This window comes from Tubulanus polymorphus, chromosome 6, assembly GCF_964204645.1.
Source record: "Tubulanus polymorphus chromosome 6, tnTubPoly1.2, whole genome shotgun sequence".
Taxonomy (NCBI): domain Eukaryota; kingdom Metazoa; phylum Nemertea; class Palaeonemertea; order Tubulaniformes; family Tubulanidae; genus Tubulanus; species Tubulanus polymorphus.
Window position 1 is genome coordinate 20,391,139 of NC_134030.1, and position 19,437 is coordinate 20,410,575.

At 40.0% G+C, this 19,437-nt stretch overlaps 1 long non-coding RNA gene across 1 annotated transcript; it reads left to right on the plus strand.

Annotated features, from left to right (window-relative positions):
• The first annotated feature begins 18,345 nt into the window (after nucleotides 1-18,345).
• On the plus strand, nucleotides 18,346-19,113 carry LOC141907617 (uncharacterized). Its single transcript, XR_012619524.1, has 3 exons — nucleotides 18,346-18,439; nucleotides 18,547-18,617; nucleotides 18,883-19,113. It is a non-coding gene; the product is annotated as an uncharacterized LOC141907617 (long non-coding RNA).
• The last annotated feature ends 324 nt before the right edge of the window (nucleotides 19,114-19,437 follow it).

Below are 19,437 nucleotides of genomic sequence, written 5' to 3' on the forward strand. Positions count from 1 at the left end.
CACCATACACGGCATATTAACGTTATGTAGCGGTTGTTTTCGGTCCTTGAATAACTTATGATCACCGCTCTAATCTAAATCTTAGACCAATTGCCATCCTCGCTTGCCAGGGGTCCGGTATCACTCCCGAACTCGCTTCCACCAGCCCCCTGGCCTCACAACGCGTGATTTCATTACTGGCGCTGTTGCGCATGACGTCATATATCGATTTGCGAAATACTTCCTTGTTCAGTTAAACGTTCGCTGATTGGTCCATTTAACGGGAAAACCAACAGAAGTCTACTGTCGTTTGTTACAAGCGCTGTGATTGGTACGACCGGATTCTGGTCGGCTAGTAACGACTCGTGAGGTCAAGGGGTTCGGCGAACAGCTTTAGCGTAGTGGGTTCGAATCCCTTGACGGGTGAAGATGACCAATTGCTGGCTAAGAGTCACTTCATTGACACATTACCTAACTCTTAATGGTCCAGTGGACAGGCATGGATTAGTGCCGGCTATCGCCACAGCGCCCCCGTGACCTCAATTTTCAGCGGATAGTCGAGGGAAGCAGCTATAGGTGCATTCAACAAGAAAATTAATTTTAGAAAATTATTTGACGCCTGGGGAAAAAATGTAGAATTTCTGGGCTAAGCTAATGTGGAATTGCAAATTTGAAATCGAAGTTTTAAGAAATTTGGGGAATGATGAGATTTGGCGATTGGGTAGATGATACAGGTCTTCGACTCTAGGGTTTAAATTTTTTTATTGAAAATTCTCAATTGATCGCGAACTTGCGACCGACTTCATTTACTTATGCCTCTAAGCTGGTCTGCAACTTCATTGCCTCCATGGATGAAGAAAGAGCTCTTCTGATGTCTGCTTCATCACGACTTCGAGCATATCGTGTGGCCTAGCCAGCCGGCCCGGTCCCCGGGCCCGGGCCACGGGTTTGGCTGTCACTCGATATCCTAGAGTCTTGAGTCTGGGTGGTGTCGCGAATATATCATTCGGCGTATATGGCTGTATTTATGTTGTAGTTTTCATTCATGGTTGTTGTATCATATCAATCCATATAATTCATGTGATAATCCCTTTTCAGTACTGTACAGGTTGTTTACTAGATTCTATCCAATAGTTGTACAGATTTGACACAATGTAATCTCAATATCATTTATATGAACGTATGGGCAGAATAAATCAGGGCTGTTATAGATCTTTCAACGATAAGGAAGTCTCGTCGTTCGTAGTCGTTTTCTCTCGGACCTAGGGAATTCTTTGGAGTCCTCGATAGTATGGACATTTTGGTCCCTCGAGCAGCGGGATTTGTTTTCGGTTGCAAACAAAGTATTATTGGTTGTTTTGCGGTGATTTCGACGACGATAATTCGACGAGAAACTTCAACTCGACGGTGAAAACTCGAAACTCCAACAAACCGGTTGGGTGATATCTACTTGCGGTACAGCATTAATCACGACGTCTGGAGTGCTGAAGTCAACTAAATCATGGCCACCGAGGAGAAAGAGATGAGACGAATTCAGCGCGGACAGTTCACAAAACTAAGAATCCAGTGCGAGAACCACATCAAAGATAACCAGGCTGTTCAGGGTACGTGTGTTTTAGCTACTCTTAAAAAGAAATTATCTCAATTGGAGCAACTTGACCTTGAAATATATGCAAAGTGTGGTCTCGCGGGTTCAGCCTACGAGAATTTAATCGTCCAGTCAGATGACATTATAAATAGTCATCATATGAAACTTACGGAGATGGAGCTCGCATTAAATGAACTATCAATTCAATCTCGATTCGTTCCTTCCGAAACCGCTTCAGCATCATTTACTTCTACTAGCAGTTTATCGTTACCGAAACTTCAAATACCAAAATTTGATGGCGATATATTGCATTGGCAATCCTTTTGGGATTTGTTTATTTCGGCTGTGGACAAACAAACAAAACTAAGTGAAATCGAAAAATTTAATCACCTTAAATGTTTGGTGATTAAAGATGCGTCGACAGTTATTGAAGGTCTTTCGTTGACATCAGAGAATTATAATTCCGCTAAGTCGATGCTTGTAGCTAGATTCGGTCGACCACATAGGATCAGTGAGGCCTACTTAGATGCGTTGATTAACCTCGAAGCACCGTATTACGATTTACGTTCGCTTCGCACGTTTTATGAGACGATTGAGCAGAAGATACGGAGCCTTGAAGCTCTGGGTATCGAAACTAATTCTTACGGAACATTGTTAGTGCAAATAATTCGAAATAAACTTCCGAAAGAAATAATTTACAACATCAGCCGGGATCACGGTAATGGTAAATGGAATCTCTTTGAGTTAAGAGCTGCTTTATTACGTGAAGTAGAAATCCTCGAAACCTGCCAAGATTCATCAGATTTGAATTCAAATTTCACTACTACTCTACAGGTACAAGCGAGGAAGTTAGAGTGTCTTTTCTGCAAAGGGGAACATCGGAACAACGACTGCACTGTCGTCAAGCAGCCTGATGCTAGATTAGGAATTGTGTTTAAATCACGTTTGTGTTTTAACTGCCTGGGGAAGCACCGTTCTAACAGTTGTAGGTCTAGTTTTCGTTGTAGAATTTGCCAATGTCGACACCATACTAGTTTATGTGGTGCGTCCATGTTTCAGTACCGTCAGAGTCAGAATCAAAATAACGCTGACAGAAGTAAAACAACTTTTTCTAACGATGCTTCTTCCAAGAGTGACAATGTCAACGATAATCCTTCCGCAATGCCTGTCAACGATTTTCCTGCGTTGAATTCCAAGGCTGATAAACCAAAATTCAAACAACGCTCTCTTATGACAAACAGCGGCGGTGGGGCTAACGTTCTGTTAAAAACAGCGGTAGCGCGGGTGTGCTCGTCGTACAATGGATCGATCCGCTCAAATTTATTGTTTGACGATGGCTCGCAACGATCTTTTATTACAAAAGAATTGGTTGAGAAATTATGTTTGAAGCCTCATAAGCAGGAATATTTAGATTTGTCGGGTTTCGGTGCTGCCACTGGGTTTAACAAGACAGTAGATATAGTTAGGGTTGACGTGATATGCAACGATAACACTCAGGTCCAGGTAGAAGCAGTCGTGGTACCCTTTATTACGAGACCTATGTCTGTTCATGGAATTGATCAAATTGATGAGTTTAAATCTTTAGAGCTAGCTCATTCTCGTGAATTCTATTCAAATGCATTCAGCATTTCTATTTTGATAGGCGTTGATTTTTATTACCAGTTTGTACTAGGGAACGACTTCGTGGTTTCGTCAATTGGTCCTATAGCTGTGCCTACAAAGTTGGGTTACCTAGTTTCCGGTCCACAAGCGGCTTACTGTTTGCAGGTGAACGCAGATTCAGTGGATGAAATTGGGCAAAACTCTATTAAGAAATTCTGGGATCTAGAATTAATTGGGATTAGACCACCAGAAACTGATCCGTATTTGGACTGGTATTGTGATAATTGTATCTCTTTTGATAACGGTATATATAATGCGCGATTACCATGGAAGTCTGAACACGGGCCTTTGCCTACCAATTACAATGTCGCTAAAGCGCGCACTAGGTCCACAGCCAGGAAGTTATCTAAAACCCCAGGATTGTTAAAACAATACAATGATATCATAACCGAACAGTTATCACGCGATTTCATCGAGTTAGTTGATGATCCTGGAGTTTTAGTGTCTTCTGGTTGCGTTTCTAGGGAACATTACATTCCTCACCACGGCATTTTCAAACAATCTGCTACAACACCCTTGCGGATTGTGTTTGATTGTAGTTGCAGAGCGTCAAGGAATTCAAATTCTTTGAACGATTGTTTAGAGGCAGGAACACCTCTATTAAATGATATAACCAGTATACTATTGCGATTCCGACTATTCAAGTATGGTATCATTACTGATATTGAGAAGGCATTTCTCCACGTCGGGCTTCATGTAGATGATAGGGATGTTACACGTTTTTTCTGGCTCCGCGACCCATTAGATCCTGAGGGTGAATTCAATATTTATAGGTTTAAGCGGGTACTTTTTGGAGCAACTTGTAGTCCGTTCATGCTTAACAGCACCCTATTCTATCATCTACGATGTAATGATACTCCTCTCTCACAGCAGCTTCTACGCGATCTTTATGTAGATAATATCGTCACTAGCGTCGACAGCATTTCTGGTTGTGTTGATTTGTATTCGGCTTCTCGCACTCTCTTTGCGGGTGCGAACTTTAATCTACGCTGTTGGTCGTCGACTTGCTCAGATCTGCGTGAAGCTGCTGGGAGGGAGGCTGTTTTGGAACGGTCAAACAGTGTCAAAGTTTTGGGTATAAAGTGGGATGTCAACCATGACAGTCTTACACTGCTTTATGACAACCTTTCCAGTGTAGCACCTATTACTAAACGTTTGATTCTCAGTAATATTTCCAGTGTCTATGATCCGTTCGGTTTTCTTACACCAATTACAGTTCAATCGAAAATTCTAATGCAAGACATTTGGAAACTTTCTGTGGATTGGGACGATAGTCTGTCCAGCGAACTTTGTAGTAGATGGAGTTCTATAGTAAAAGATATGCAAGAAGCGTCTACATTTGAATTTCCGCGTCAACTAATTGATTCTGCCATGTTGGTTTCCGGCCAACCAGAACTTCACGTATTTTGTGACAGTAGTTCACGGGCTTTCGGGGCAGTAACATATATCCGTTGCGTTGATCAATCCGCCTTTTTGATGTCCAAATCTCGTGTGGCACCTATTAAGAAATTATCAATTCCTCAATTAGAATTGTGTGCTGCAGTGATAGGAGCACGTCTTGTATCTCACGTTGCAAAGTCACTTGAACCTGCGTTATGTCGGCCATTGAATATTTTCGCCTGGTCCGATAGTCAGATTGTTTTAGGGTGGTTAGCAGGACGGTCGGGTAAAAAGGTATCCCAATTCGTAGAAAATCGAAGGTCAGAAATAAATCGTTTAATTGATATTGGTTGTTGGGGTTTTTGTCCATCTGAAGAAAACCCTGCAGATCTTATTACACGTGGTGTGACTTGTGAAACACTTAATCAATGTAGCACCTTCTGGTTTAAGGGACCGTCATGGCTGGTCGATGAAAACAATCGTCCTGTAGTAAGTAAGTGTGACGGAAATATCATGCACGTAAACACCAACCATGTCGAATCTAATGCTGTATCCTTTGATGTTTCAGAAGTTATTTCTGACTATGATGTTGGGAAGGTAGTAGATATAGAGACATACTCTTCCCTCACAGGACTTCTGCGGGTTACAGCATACGTATTACGGTTTGTACATAACCTCAAAACAAAAGCGAGTTCACGGCATTTTGATGAATTATCATCATGCGAGATAGACCGCGCAAAGATCCTGTGGGTTAAGAGCTGTCAGAATTTATATTGTAAAGATATAATTCGGGTGTTATCTGGTACGTCTAAGAAACAATTTTCGGTAGTGAATCAACTACAATTATATTTGGACAAGGATGGAATAATCAGGTGTAGAGGGCGTTTGAAAAACGCACCTCTTAGTTACGATTGTAAATATCCTATGTTAATTCCGAAGTTAAGCAGATTCGCATATTTGGTAACACGAGACGCTCACTTCAACGTGGCTCATTTGGGTACAGATGCCACTATTGCCAAAATTAGAGAGACTTATTGGATACCTCAGTGTAGACAATATGTTAAATCTGCTATGCGTCGTTGTATCGTCTGTAGGAAATATCAGGGTAAACCATACCGTCTACCCGACCCCCCTCATTTACCTCATTGCCGAGTGGAGGAGGTGCCATCCTTTTATTATACTGGGGTCGATTATTTAGGGCCTATGATTTTGAAAGGTGGCGGGAAAGTGTGTATAGCCCTATTTACGTGCGCGGTTAGTCGCGCAATTCACCTTGAAGTTGTTTCGGATAACAAAAGTGAAACCTTTCTTTCTGCTTTCAGGAGGTTTGTTTCCAGACGCTCCCTGCCAAAGTTGATGTTGAGCGACAACGCCACTACGTTCGTTGGTGCCAATACACATTTACGGCAGATTTTCAAAAATGAGATAGTTCGGCGTTATCTGTCCTCGCACAATGTGGACTGGAAATTCATTTCTAAGAGAGCTCCTTGGCAGGGAGGGTTCTGGGAGCGACTCGTAGGTATTACAAAGGGTTGCATTAAAAAGATCCTAGGGCGTTCTTTTTTGACCTATGTTGAATTCGTAACTGTGGTTACAGAAATAGAGGCGATCTTGAATGATCGTCCACTGATGTATATATCGAGCGATATAAACGATTTGGGTCCTTTGACTCCATCTCATTTAATGTGCGGGAGGCGCATCACCTCTCTACCGATAGGTGATGCTGATATTAATGACCCGGAATTTGTTGTCAATAGCCGTTCACTAAGTAACAGATACAATTTTATTGTGTCGTTAGTACGTCAGTTTTGGGAACGTTGGCGTACAGAATATCTAACTGGTCTTAGGGAATTTCATAGGAATGTTGGTGATAACAGAGAAATAGTTAAAACGGGATCGGTAGTTTTGATACACGATGAGGGTCCTCGTACCAGCTGGCGTTTAGGTGTAATTATTGAATTGTTCAGGGGACAGGATGGTCGTGTCCGGTCCTGCTCGTTGAGGACTGCTAGCGGAGTAACAAACCGCCCTTTGTCAAAACTTTATCCTTTAGAATTACAGACAACTGAAAATGACGAAGATGCCCCTCCTTCTGTAACTGGAAGGGCAAGTATTCCTCGTAATCTGAGTACTCGTCAAGCAGCAGATTTAGCCCGGCAAAGAATCAGAAATGTATATAAAGACGTTGCCGATGACGTCTGTTAATGGTACTTATCGGTATTTCTGTAAATAGTTAATTTGTGAACAACTTTATAATTTCAGATAGAGAAAGTAATAGTACATAGTTATTTTGTTGTGGCCGGAGTGTCGCGAATATATCATTCGGCGTATATGGCTGTATTTATGTTGTAGTTTTCATTCATGGTTGTTGTATCATATCAATCCATATAATTCATGTGATAATCCCTTTTCAGTACTGTACAGGTTGTTTACTAGATTCTATCCAATAGTTGTACAGATTTGACACAATGTAATCTCAATATCATTTATATGAACGTATGGGCAGAATAAATCAGGGCTGTTATAGATCTTTCAACGATAAGGAAGTCTCGTCGTTCGTAGTCGTTTTCTCTCGGACCTAGGGAATTCTTTGGAGTCCTCGATAGTATGGACAGGTGGGTTGAAGTAGACATTGTCATTTAAAATAACATGCTTATGTTTTTCTGTATGAATTACCCGTGTGTCATGTATGTTGTATTAATTTATTTTAAAATTTGTATTTATTGAATTTGGGAATTTTATCCCGGAATTTCAATGTAATAAGGATCAATGAAGAATTGAATTGAATTGTCACCTAATACACATGCCATCAGAGGACACGGAGCCGTATATGACAGCTATGCTATTATAAATTGCTAATCTCACGAAACTTGCATACTCCTAATATCAAACATATTTTCACAAACGATTGAATATTGAAATTACATGTTTACAAATTTTCATATTGACCGCTTGTAGCCGCTGATGAAATTCACGCCGGCCCTACACACATCGTAGATAGCTTCGTCATTCCACCGGCATGCCCACGTCAGGGTCTGACTTTTATATAAGACTTCCGCATCGTGTATACATCCTCCATTTAACCGAATAATCCGATTTACTTATCATTTCTATTTATGCCTGCCGCTTCTGATATAATCATACACCCTTTACTATTACAATACGTCTTCTAATGATATTCAATGCAATATAACATTTCGACGTTCAAATATAGGTCATTATATAATCACAGGGAGCCATTCTACATCTATGTCAATAATATTTTGCCAGATAGCTTGTTTGTGTACACATAAACCTGTGACGTTTTGCACATCGATTAACGGCTGTCGTTTGTAAAATGACGCTGAATGGTTAGCATTGTTTAGGTTTCATAATGGTGACGTTTTATAAGGCGTCAAAAAATGTTCATTTCACCCGACTAATTAGGTTAAAAGTCGGTGTCATGTACCGTAAGCTACCTCTTTGTTAATGGAAATAGAATTTTTATTTCATTACTTAATCTCTTATTTATTTGACTTGTTTAAACTGTTGCGCCGACCTCAACCCCTACATACCTTAATACCAACGTGATGATATTTATGTATGGAATTGGATTGAAGCTGTTGGTTTTAAGATCGATACATGATTTAATAATGGGACGAGATCATACTAATTCATTCAGGGATGAGATCATACTAACCTGATTTAATGTACCGTTTGCGAGCTGTGTACCACCAGAGTTAGCGCGGTGATTTGACTGTACGAGATTTAGCTTAAACCTAATATATGGAATGAATCAACAAGGTTTATATTATCGCTATAAATTTCATCCATAGCGGCATCCTAATGCCCTGGATAGATAGGGAGGCAGGGAAAGACAGAGGGGGAAGGGGAGAATCTATCAATGGAACAACCAGGGCTATAATAAAACGGGCTGCTTGACTAATAATTACATCATCTGAACTTAGTATGCAGCAGCTCATGACTCGGAGTTGATCAAGCAGAATTTCAGGCTCATGCTGTCTCGATGCAATCAAGTTCGAATCCCTGCCACAGATAATCCTTTATCAAGTGCCATGGTTTTGTTGGTGTGATAGCTTCGGTTGGCGAAGGAGGCAAAACATAGATGTGATTTCTTTTTTTTTCAGAAAATGGTATTTATCATCCTTGCTTGCCAGTGGTCCGGTGCCGGTATCGTTCCAGCGCTCGCATCCACCAGCCCCCTGGGGCGAACTCTTTTATCAGATCGGAGAATCCGTTTGCCTCCAATCGTACTCTTTTATTGGTCACGTGACTTTTTGGAGTCTCCGAAACCTCCTTTCTGTCGAGGTGGTGTGATTCGGATTTTGTGTGGAGCCAACCGGAGATTTCGGACGGAGACTTCGGAGGTCATAAAAGAGTACGCCCCTGGCCTCACGCCGCGTGATTTCATTACTGGCGCTGTTGCGCATGACGTCATTTATCGATTTGCGAAATACTTCCTTGTTCGGTAAAACGTTCGCTGATTGTTCCATCAAACGGGAAAACCAACAGAAGCCTCATGTCGTTTTGTCGTACGACCGGATTCTGGTCGGCTAGTAACGACTCCAACGACTCGTGAGGGCGAGGCGTTCGGGAATGGCTTTAGTTTAGTGGGTTCGAATCCATTGACGGGTGAAGATGGGTATTTATAGGCCTGGCGCTTTTTCAAACCATGCTCGAGGCTTCCGTCGGATGTCACTACCTCAAAATAGACATAAAGTTAACATCTTATGTAGAAATTCAGAAATCCACACGACCCCGGTCCCAACAGGGTTAAGGGTTTGTATAACGTCGGGATCATATCCCAACTGCGGTCATTATTCGAAATTGCGCGTGGAACTTGTATTTCAAACGCTGATTGATAATATATCATGATATATCACAGATTTCATTTGATAACATAAGGCCTCCATACTAAACCAGAGGTGAAAATTTAATAGATATTCATTATCAAAAGCCATCAACATGTGCTATCAAAACGAAAATCTGTATCTACAGTCAATTCATCACACTATTAGTAGAGGTGGCGTCATTGCTTTTCTGAACTGTTGAATGAATGATTAGTTTGTTTAGAGGTTTATCTCAGCCAGTCAGTGATTCATCACACAAACACTGGAGGTAAAGCTTGCAAAATAAATCCTAGCACAGCTTCGATTCGAATTTCTATGTTCTTGTCGTAATTACGTTGAATTCTTTTGAATTGGAATTCATTGCATCACGTTAATTCTTTTGGAGAAAATTTCAATGAAATAAGAATAACGATATAATTAACAACTCGGCAACAATAATCCATATATGTAACAAATAACGCGAATCCCGCATGTGACCGGGAAGAGCACAACCGCCATACGTTCCTGAGATATCGTCACTATTAACCACTATTAACTTATACTAGAAGTGGCAATTCCTGTCAAGAACTCATACAATTTACAACTGATCGACGGATTAATCATTAATATAGAACCAGTGTTTAGATTCAAGAGCACAAAGTATAAAACTGCAGTCAGTCAATGATCTAAACAGTAAAGGAAATCACCGAGAAAAAAAAGGCTCAGATCTTCGACTCGCCGTAATCAGGAAAGTAGCCGAATTCCCGAAAACTCCAAACAGGAATAAGATTGGCAGAATAACCAGTAACACCAGTGTATTTGGTGGGGCGTTCAATGTCGTTGTGAAAATTCTTATGAACAAAATAACTGTGGGAAGGTTTTGAGCATTTAATTTAAAATTTCATTAATTACGAAAATGCATTAGATTGAGTAAAAACAAATTATAACTAAATGAAAGATAAAACATCATCCGCCATTTTTGATAGATGGATTTCCTTCTGTGAGGAAATTAAATTAGTGAACTATAGCCTACCATTGGCAGCTCAGTGAGAAAGTTCATGACGATGCCTTAATGATTTTTCTCATTCAACCTTTGGTGTGTATTTTACTTAGTACGATATATGTGTGGAATCGTGTTGAAGCTGTTGTAGAATTTATGAATTAAAATCCATGATTAAAATACCCGCAAAGCTCGCATGATAAATCGATTGCTCCAGATAAACTTTAACCTAGATAATGAATAGATCGTTGTCAACATATTTACATACATACATATCATTCAAATAATGTGAAAGTGTCATCTCAATAATTCAGCAGGGCTAAAATTCACTCGTAATACTTTTACATATTGAGGGTTTTCTGACTTTCGTGGAGAACCCTTTTGTTATTCTGTTGATTAATATTATCATTACAGATTTTCCTCTAGAATTCATATTCTATCAGATTCGACAACTAACAGCTTCTAAACGAAATGTTGAACTCTGATAGTAATATAAAACGTCTTTCTGTCTGCGTAGATTCTATGTATATACTGTCCACCCTATTTTAAATTCAAAATCACATACTGTCAGCATAGAACTATAAGCGAACAGGGAGACTGACTCCTCAGAAAATCAACTAGGTGCCGCTAGTGATCGTGTGTTTTGTTCTGCGCCCTCACCGGTGGCGATAAACAATAGATGTTGTAGACTGGTTGCCGGTCTATATTCTTAATTTAGCGTTTTTCATTGATTTGTTTAAGTCTTAATACCAAATCTTGAAAAACGGCAATGTTCAATGTTCGCAGAGAAAATATAATCGAACATATTTCCGAGAACCTATTGTTTATTGCCACCGGTGAGGGCGCTGATTAATTTCGAAGTTAGCAAAGGAAAATGTATAGACGCGTCACGAAGTTGGCCTTTCCTTTCGCTTATAGTTCTATGCCAAACAGACGAAAAACAAATTTGCTTATTTTGCAGATACCACTACCTCAAAATAGATATTCAAGGCCTTTTTGTAAGAATTCAGAAATCCAAATGACCCATTCCGATCAGGGCCAAGGTTTGGTAAGTGACACATCCTAACAGTAGTCATTAGTCTATATTGGGCATGGGACGTGTATATTAAGTAAAAATAATACATCAAAGATTTTTTAATTCAGTTGATATTGGAAGCCGGTTACTGAACCAAATTTAATAGATATTTATTTCTAAAAGCCGCTAACATGTGTGTTTCCAAAACGACCATAAAAGTAGAACGATTTTGTGTAATATCGTGTCAACACACGTCAAACGAAGAACTCCTCACTGGTAACGAGGTAAGTGAAGTTATAGACGACAAGCTCACAAATATTTCATTGCATAGTTACATGTAGATGTTACTCCGTAGATGTTATACACTTGTTATTTCAGTTAATCTGATTGAATCATCTATTTCAGAATGTTTACTAAAACTCTTGTCATCGCGTTGGCCTTGTTTATGGTCATCGGAGCTGTCGCGGCAACTGATGGTAGGCTTTGATAATTAAATCGATTCAATTGTTTTAAATAAGGATTTCTAACTCGGCCAAACATAAACTTACGTTCATTCTATGAAACGTAAATTGACGTAGGAATACTAGGGAAGATCTTTTTCACCCATTTCACGTGTCTTGTTCGCATACGATAAAACGGCAGTCAACCGTTGCTTTTTATTCGAGGCCGATACTCGGGATTCGAACCTGCTTGTTCCGGGCCGTCCGGATAATGATTGTAATAAGTCCGAGCTTATTTACAGATGTGCGAAAGGTGAAGAGAGGAACCCCGTGTAAGTGCAAGTCAAAAAAGGGTAAAGGTACATATTACTGGCTCGGTAACCCTAAACCGGCGAATTGTTGTCCTAAGCCTTTCGGGGCTTGTTGTTATTAACACATGAGCTGTAGGGATGTGCAGATATTTAATAAACACGTCATATTTGTGACATTCAATGAGTTGAATAGAAACAGTCAACCTGTATGATTAAATACAACACATGCTCTGTGTTTGTTTCTTGTTTTCTTTTTGTCAACAATTGAGGATGTGTGTCAGTCATTGCAAGCACTAACTTAAAAGGGTGCCCCGGGTTCGAATCCACTCAATTTCAGAGTTGTTCCAATGACAAATGGAGGGTAAACGGTCCGAGATGCTACGGGTCGTAACCCAGTCGCAGTGGTACTGCTCAATGACTCGGACGCTGAAGATTAAAAGTGACCCGGGTTCGAATCAAGAGTTCGGACACCAAGTTACTTCAAATGTTCTACACCTAGTGCAGTTTAATTCAAGACGAGTGAACACGATCAATTTGTATCTAATGAGTTTGACACAAGCCGGAACAAACGATGCTACAAATATCAGACGCAATTAGCAGGTGACGATGGTCAAACTGGAAGTCCCGAGAACTGGAATGCAATCCATCATACGCAGTCGCTTACATTCTGTATTACGTCACAAATATATTCATAAATAATGATACAAGTACTAATATCTATTCATAGTCCGTTACATAAAATAACTCAACTGATTTTAGAAATTCAAAATGATACAACAATTAGTTGTATCATCTTTTAATTAATTAATGGTGGGATAGGAAGGGAGGGAGGGAGGGAGAGTGCACGTTGACCGCGGCAAAGCATTCCAATGACACCGCAACAGCTCAAGAGCCTTAGAATAGTTGGCGGTTTATTGGTTCAAATGATTTAATTGCATTTAACAGTCAAGCACGGCCATCTGGAAGGTGTAAGAATAACGAGAACTGACGTCCCTAAGAAGGGCGTCCCTTTGATAAACGCGTGTTAATACTACAAAGAGTCTTTTTTTGTGGTAAATTTTGTTTGATTTTTTGATTGAGTGCCCCTTACAGACCCACCACACCTGCCGGTAGCGAAACAGGGGGTTTGATTTTGAGATCAGAAATACAGATATAGTTGTGCGATCGGCGGTCGAGTTTACATAATTTTTTGTTTAAAAATCGAAGTACATAATTGGGAAATTCGGTTCCGGTTCATCCAAACAATCGTCCATTCAGTCTGAACCGGCAAGCGACTGATTGGGGTCAAGTTTTCTGGCTGCCTAATTTGATACATCGAAATTTTGGAAATAGTTATATTACAAGGTTGAAGATCATTTTGTCCATTTCTATATTTTTTTTGGTCGTTTTCGACGTGTAAATAGTCAGATAGTTAAGTTTTTTTCGGGTAGATGTTAATGCAGAAAGTCCTCTAAGTGTCTTTTTAACCGATCTGACTTACTGACAAGTAATGGGGAAATCGGCAGTAGAACTACGTCACGCCACTCAGGATCTCACACCTGACGATGATCTCCAGGGTGAGATCGAAACGTTGTGTTCTTTGAGTTGATCGATTGGATACATTTTCGATCTTTTAAAAATTTCTATAATCTGTACAATGAACTTTGGCTTTATTTGTCTGAAATGAAAAAAAAAAAAATCGAATACAACCTACTTCTGATTCGTTACCGATGATTAACCTAATTTACTTAAAAACATAAAATCAAGCTGTGACGAGGCGCCCGTCACTAAGATTTCATCTAATTACATATTGTATACTCATCAGGGTCGGGAGATGATTTTTCTTGCAGTTTCAAGTAGGGAATACTGATGATCATTAGTTAGGACATCGCACGCCATCTCTAATATCGAGAACTACTATGAACCGTCACTTGCTCAGAAGAGACGTCTTCTTCCAGTGTCGGGTGACTGAATGTCCTCACAAATCGAGTAAAACGAGCGCATAGTTACCAAAAACTGTGCCCAAGGAAATTAATAAGAGAATCATGAATACGTTTTATAGAATGTAAATCCTCTAGCTTTCTCTCCGACTGAGTCCAGCGCTACACGTATTTCTGGCCGACCTGCGCAGGCGTTGAGCTTAGAAGAGAAAAATAGATACCAACTAAATGAAACGAGGAGCATGCACCGATTTTTGGCCTCTCCCACTAGAGGTAACCCTCACTGCTTTCCCGTTTTTGAAAGACTACTCGATGCCCTAAAACACTTCAACTCACCTCCAAGAAATCCGAGGCCACGGAATCCCATATCCACACGCTAAAATCCAGTCCTTCAGTGATAGTAAATCCGACACCACAAAAATAATTCGAAGAAGTCAATAATGTAATATGTTTATGTATAAACACACCGTTTCCCGGGCTCGAATAACCAGATAGTTCGTCATTTCAAATAATCATTATCGAAAGCAAATAGCCAAATAGCCTACCCACCCTATTTCAAAATTTTGGATGAAATAACTTTTTCAAAAATATATCCGTACGTATGTGGCCGACCGAGTACAATGCTCTCCATTCTCGTAAATATTGTTTTCTTTTAATCAAATCGTCGACATCATAGAAATATTTCATTACATCGGATGCCACCATTTGACTTTGGAAATGGTAAAGCTGGGTTGAAATATTGACGGTGACCTTGGATTTTGATAATTACGGAATTCATGGACCGCCGTGCTATTTGCCAATTGCTTAAGTGGGAATTTGGTCCGGTAAAAACCGTTTACGACAACCTGCTCGTTGTCAGAAGATTTCTTTTCTGTAAAAAGAACACAAGAAAATTAATTTAATAAATTATTTGACGCCTGCGAAAACAATGTACAATTTTTGGGATAAGCTAATGTGGAATTGCAAATTTGAAATCGAAGTTTTAAGAAATTAGAATAACAATGAGGAGAATCGAAAGAACATCTTTGTTCATCAGATTTCTTACATAAGTTTGTGAAATCAGTCGTGCAGTAGTTTTCACTATTACAGTGAACTGTAGGATTCACTGTAACATTCGGTGTTGAAAAATTCATTTTCTTCGAGGCTTCCGCTACAATCTACAACACCATCCCGATACAATAGAGAACTGATGCATTCACCTATGTTACAGAGAAACCCGTTGCAAAGTTGCGGACTGCATGCCCGCTCGTCGGAGCCGTCCTTACAGTTAACGATTTCATTACATCGGTACGATCTATCCACACATTGACCACTAGTACAGCGGAATTATTGGGGCAAACACGGTGGGTGTAAGCATGAGTTCTCATCGGAGATACGACACAATCTGGTTCAAAGTCGCAGAAACCACTTATCGATACAACCCGTCCATCTGAACAGTGGAACTGACTATATAAGTTATACCCCGAACAATCGAGTTCATCTTCACCGTGTTGACAGTCGTTTCTGTTATCACATACGCGACGGTCGCTGATACATGGTCGATCGTTACATTTAGTTAAACTGCCACGATTTACAACCGCTTATAGAATCCCACTCTTCACCAGTTACATTATGGGAACATAGCACGGAATGAACGTTGTTTGTCTGATTATTCCACTGTTTTATCGACCATCTCAACGACTCGATAAAAGTGATTCCATCCCTTATCAAAACTGGTTCGATCACTTGAAACATTTTTCTAGCACCCATAGTCAGTATAGCGCCATATTGGTGTTTAAAACTAAACTCGTCAATTAATGCTTTTATTTCATTTTCCACGTGGCGAGTTACAATACCTATTTCAGCGTGAAGGTCACGACACAATTCCGTAGCCCTTCAAATATCCAAACCTCGATTGTTGTTCCAATCTGTGAGAATTTGACAACACTTTTCGTCAAAACTTAAACAACCTTTTTTTTACGAGTCGAGTTATTTGTTCTATTGGAATTTCGAACACTTCTATTTCCTGTGAAAGAATCGATATCGTCATGAGTATCAGTATTTTCTGTAATGCTCGTTGTATTTTGATTTTTAATTGCCGAAATTATCCACGCGTTCTGAATCGACGTCAATTCTATCCGATTCACAAATGAAAGTTGTTCGAGTCTCCTCGATTTGACACGGGAATCGAACCCAGTTCGCTGATCCTCGTGGATTATTCAGTATCATCGCCGTACACGGCATATTGACGTCATTTATCGGTTGTTTTCGTAGAGGAGATATCAATCCTCGAATAACTTCTGGTATCGTTTCGTTTATCATAGTAGGTTTAAACCACTCTGTGTAGCTCAATGGTTTCCCATCAGTCCACGTGTAATAACCATCATTCTGTTTAAAAATGAAATTCAGTTTCATTCATCGACCACAAAAATCTAAATTACGATTAACTTTAAAGACATTTTTGCTAACTAAACAATCATTTAATAGTGCTTAGTATATACTCTTCTATTCAAGTTTCTCGTTTTGGCTTAATTTATTGTTGGATTTGTCGATGACGTCATATATAAATGATGACATAACCACGTGCGTATACACCGTACCGGTACTCGCTTTTCGGTTAGAACGGTTGTGTAATATCCATTTCAACTTGACTTGAGTGTCACACGGAGAGTGACCAGAGGACTGAAATCCCTATTCGGAATAAAGGAACTGACAACTCCGAAGACTTGTTTTTTAAAATGAGATTTTATTCTATACACAAAACTGACATATTTTTATACAGAAAACTGATGAAGTTCGGCGGGAAATGAAGAACCAATGAAACATTCCTTAGTGACCAAATTCATTAATTTACTGTGGTATTATGGAAAATGCCCATTAAACAATACAGTCTATTTCTCCTGTCTATTTCAGATTTCCCCTTTCAGTTTGTCATCATACATGTACGTGTTGCCAGGGTTCTTGTAACCTCATAACCATATGTTTTTTTACGCTTTATGCACCAGCAATTCCAAACCACAATACCAACGTGATGATATATATGTCTGGAATTGGATTGAAGCTGTTGGTTTTAAGATTGATATATGATTTAATCAGGGACGAGATCACACTAACCAGATTCAATGTACCGATTGCAAGCTGCGTACCACCAGAGTTAGCGCGGTGATTTGACTGTACGAGATTTAGCTTAGCTTAAACCTTATGGAATAAATCAACAAGGTTTATATTAGCGCTATACATTTCATTCATATGTAGCGGCATCCTTAGTCACTGGATAGATAGGGAGGGCAGGGGGTGGGGGAAGGGGAGAATCGATCAATGGAACAACCAGGGCTATAATAAAACGGGCTGCTTGACTAATAATTACATCATCTGAGCTTAGTATGTAGCAGCTCATGACTCTGGGTTGATCAAGCAGAATTTCAGGCTCATGCGGTCTCGATGCCATCAAGTTCGAATCCCTGCCACAGATGTCCTTTATCAAGTGCCATGGTTTTGGTTGGTGTGATAGCTTCGGTTGGCGAAGGAGGCAAAACATAGATGTGATTTCTTTTTTTTTCAGAAAATGGTATTCATCATCCTCGCTTGCCAGGGGTCCGGTATCGCTCCCGAACTCGCTTCCACCAGCCCCCTGGCCTCACGACGCGTGATTTCATTAATGGCGCTGTTGCGCATGACGTCATTTATCGATTTGCGAAATACTTCCTTGTTCAGTAAAACGTTCGCTGATTGGTCCATTAAACGGGAAACCAACAGAAGCCTAATGTTGTTTGTTACAGGCGCTGTGATTGGTACGAACGGATTCTGGTCGGCTAGTAACGACTACAACGACTCGTGAGGTTAAGGGGTTCGGGGAATGACTTTAACTTATTGGGTTCGAATCCCTTGACGGGTGAAGATGGGTGTTTATAGGCCTGGCGCTTTTTCAAACCAACGCGCCGGACGTAAATTTGCTCGAGGCTTCCGACAAATGTCACTACCTCAAAATAGACATAAAGTGAAAGGTCTTATGTAGAAATCCACACCACCCGGTCCCAACAGGGTTAAGGGTTTGTATCACGTCGGGATCATACCCCAACTGTAGTCATTATTCGAAATTGCGCGTGGAACTTGTATTTCAAACGCTGATAATATATCATATAACATCACACATTCATTTGATTACATAAGCCGCCATACTAAACCAGAGGTGGAAATTTAATAGATATTTATTATCAAAAGCCGCTAACATGTGCTACCAAAACGACTTCTATAAAGTGAGAACGATTTTGTTTACTATCGTGTCAACACACGTCAAACGAAGAACTCTGTTCGAGTGTATCCTCACTGGTAACGAGGTAAGTGAAGCTATAGACGACAAGCTCAAATATTTCATTGCATAGTTACATGTAGATGTTACTCCGTAGATGTAACTCAGTAAATCTGATTGAATCATTTATTTCAGAATGTTTACTAAAACTCTTTTCATCGCGTTGGCCTTGTTTATGGTCATCGGAGCCGTGGCGGCAACTGATGGTAGGTTTTAATAGTAAATCGATTCAATTGTTTAATTATGCATTTCTAACTCCGCAAAAAAATAAACTTACGTTCATTCTATGAAACGTAAATTGACGTAGGAAAACTAGGAAAGATCTTTTTCACCCATTTCTCGTGTCTTGTTCGCATACGATAAAACGGCAGTCAACCGTTGCTTTTTACTCGAGGCCGATACTCGGGATTCGAACCTGCTTGTTCCCGGTCGTCCGGTTAATGATTGTAATAAGTCCGAGCTTATTTACAGATGTGCGAAAGGTGAAGAGAGGAACCCCGTGTAAGTGCAAGTCAAAAAAGGGTAAAGGTACATATTACTGGCTCGGTAACCCTAAACCGGCGAATTGTTGTCATTATCCTTTCGGGGCTTGTTGTTATTAACACAGGAGCTGGAGAGATGTGCAGATATTGAATAAAGACGTCATATTTGTGACATTCAATGAGTTGAATAGAAACAGTCAACCTGTATGATTAAATACAACACATGCTCTGTGTTTGTTTCTTGTTTTCTTTTTGTCAACAATTGAGGATGTGTGTCAGTCATTGCAAGCACTCATTTAAAAGGGTGCCCCGGATTCGAATCCACTCAATTTCAGAGTTGTTCCAATGACAAATGGAGGGTAAACGGTCCGAGATGCTACGGGTCGGAACCCAGTCGGAGTGGTACTGCTGAATGACGCGGATGCTGAAGATAAAAAGCTCCTACTTAACGGCAACATCTCCCTTTTCGACCTTCATACCAACACTCAAATTCTACATAATGTTTCAAAATTTATTCTCAGTAACTACCAACAATTCCAACAAT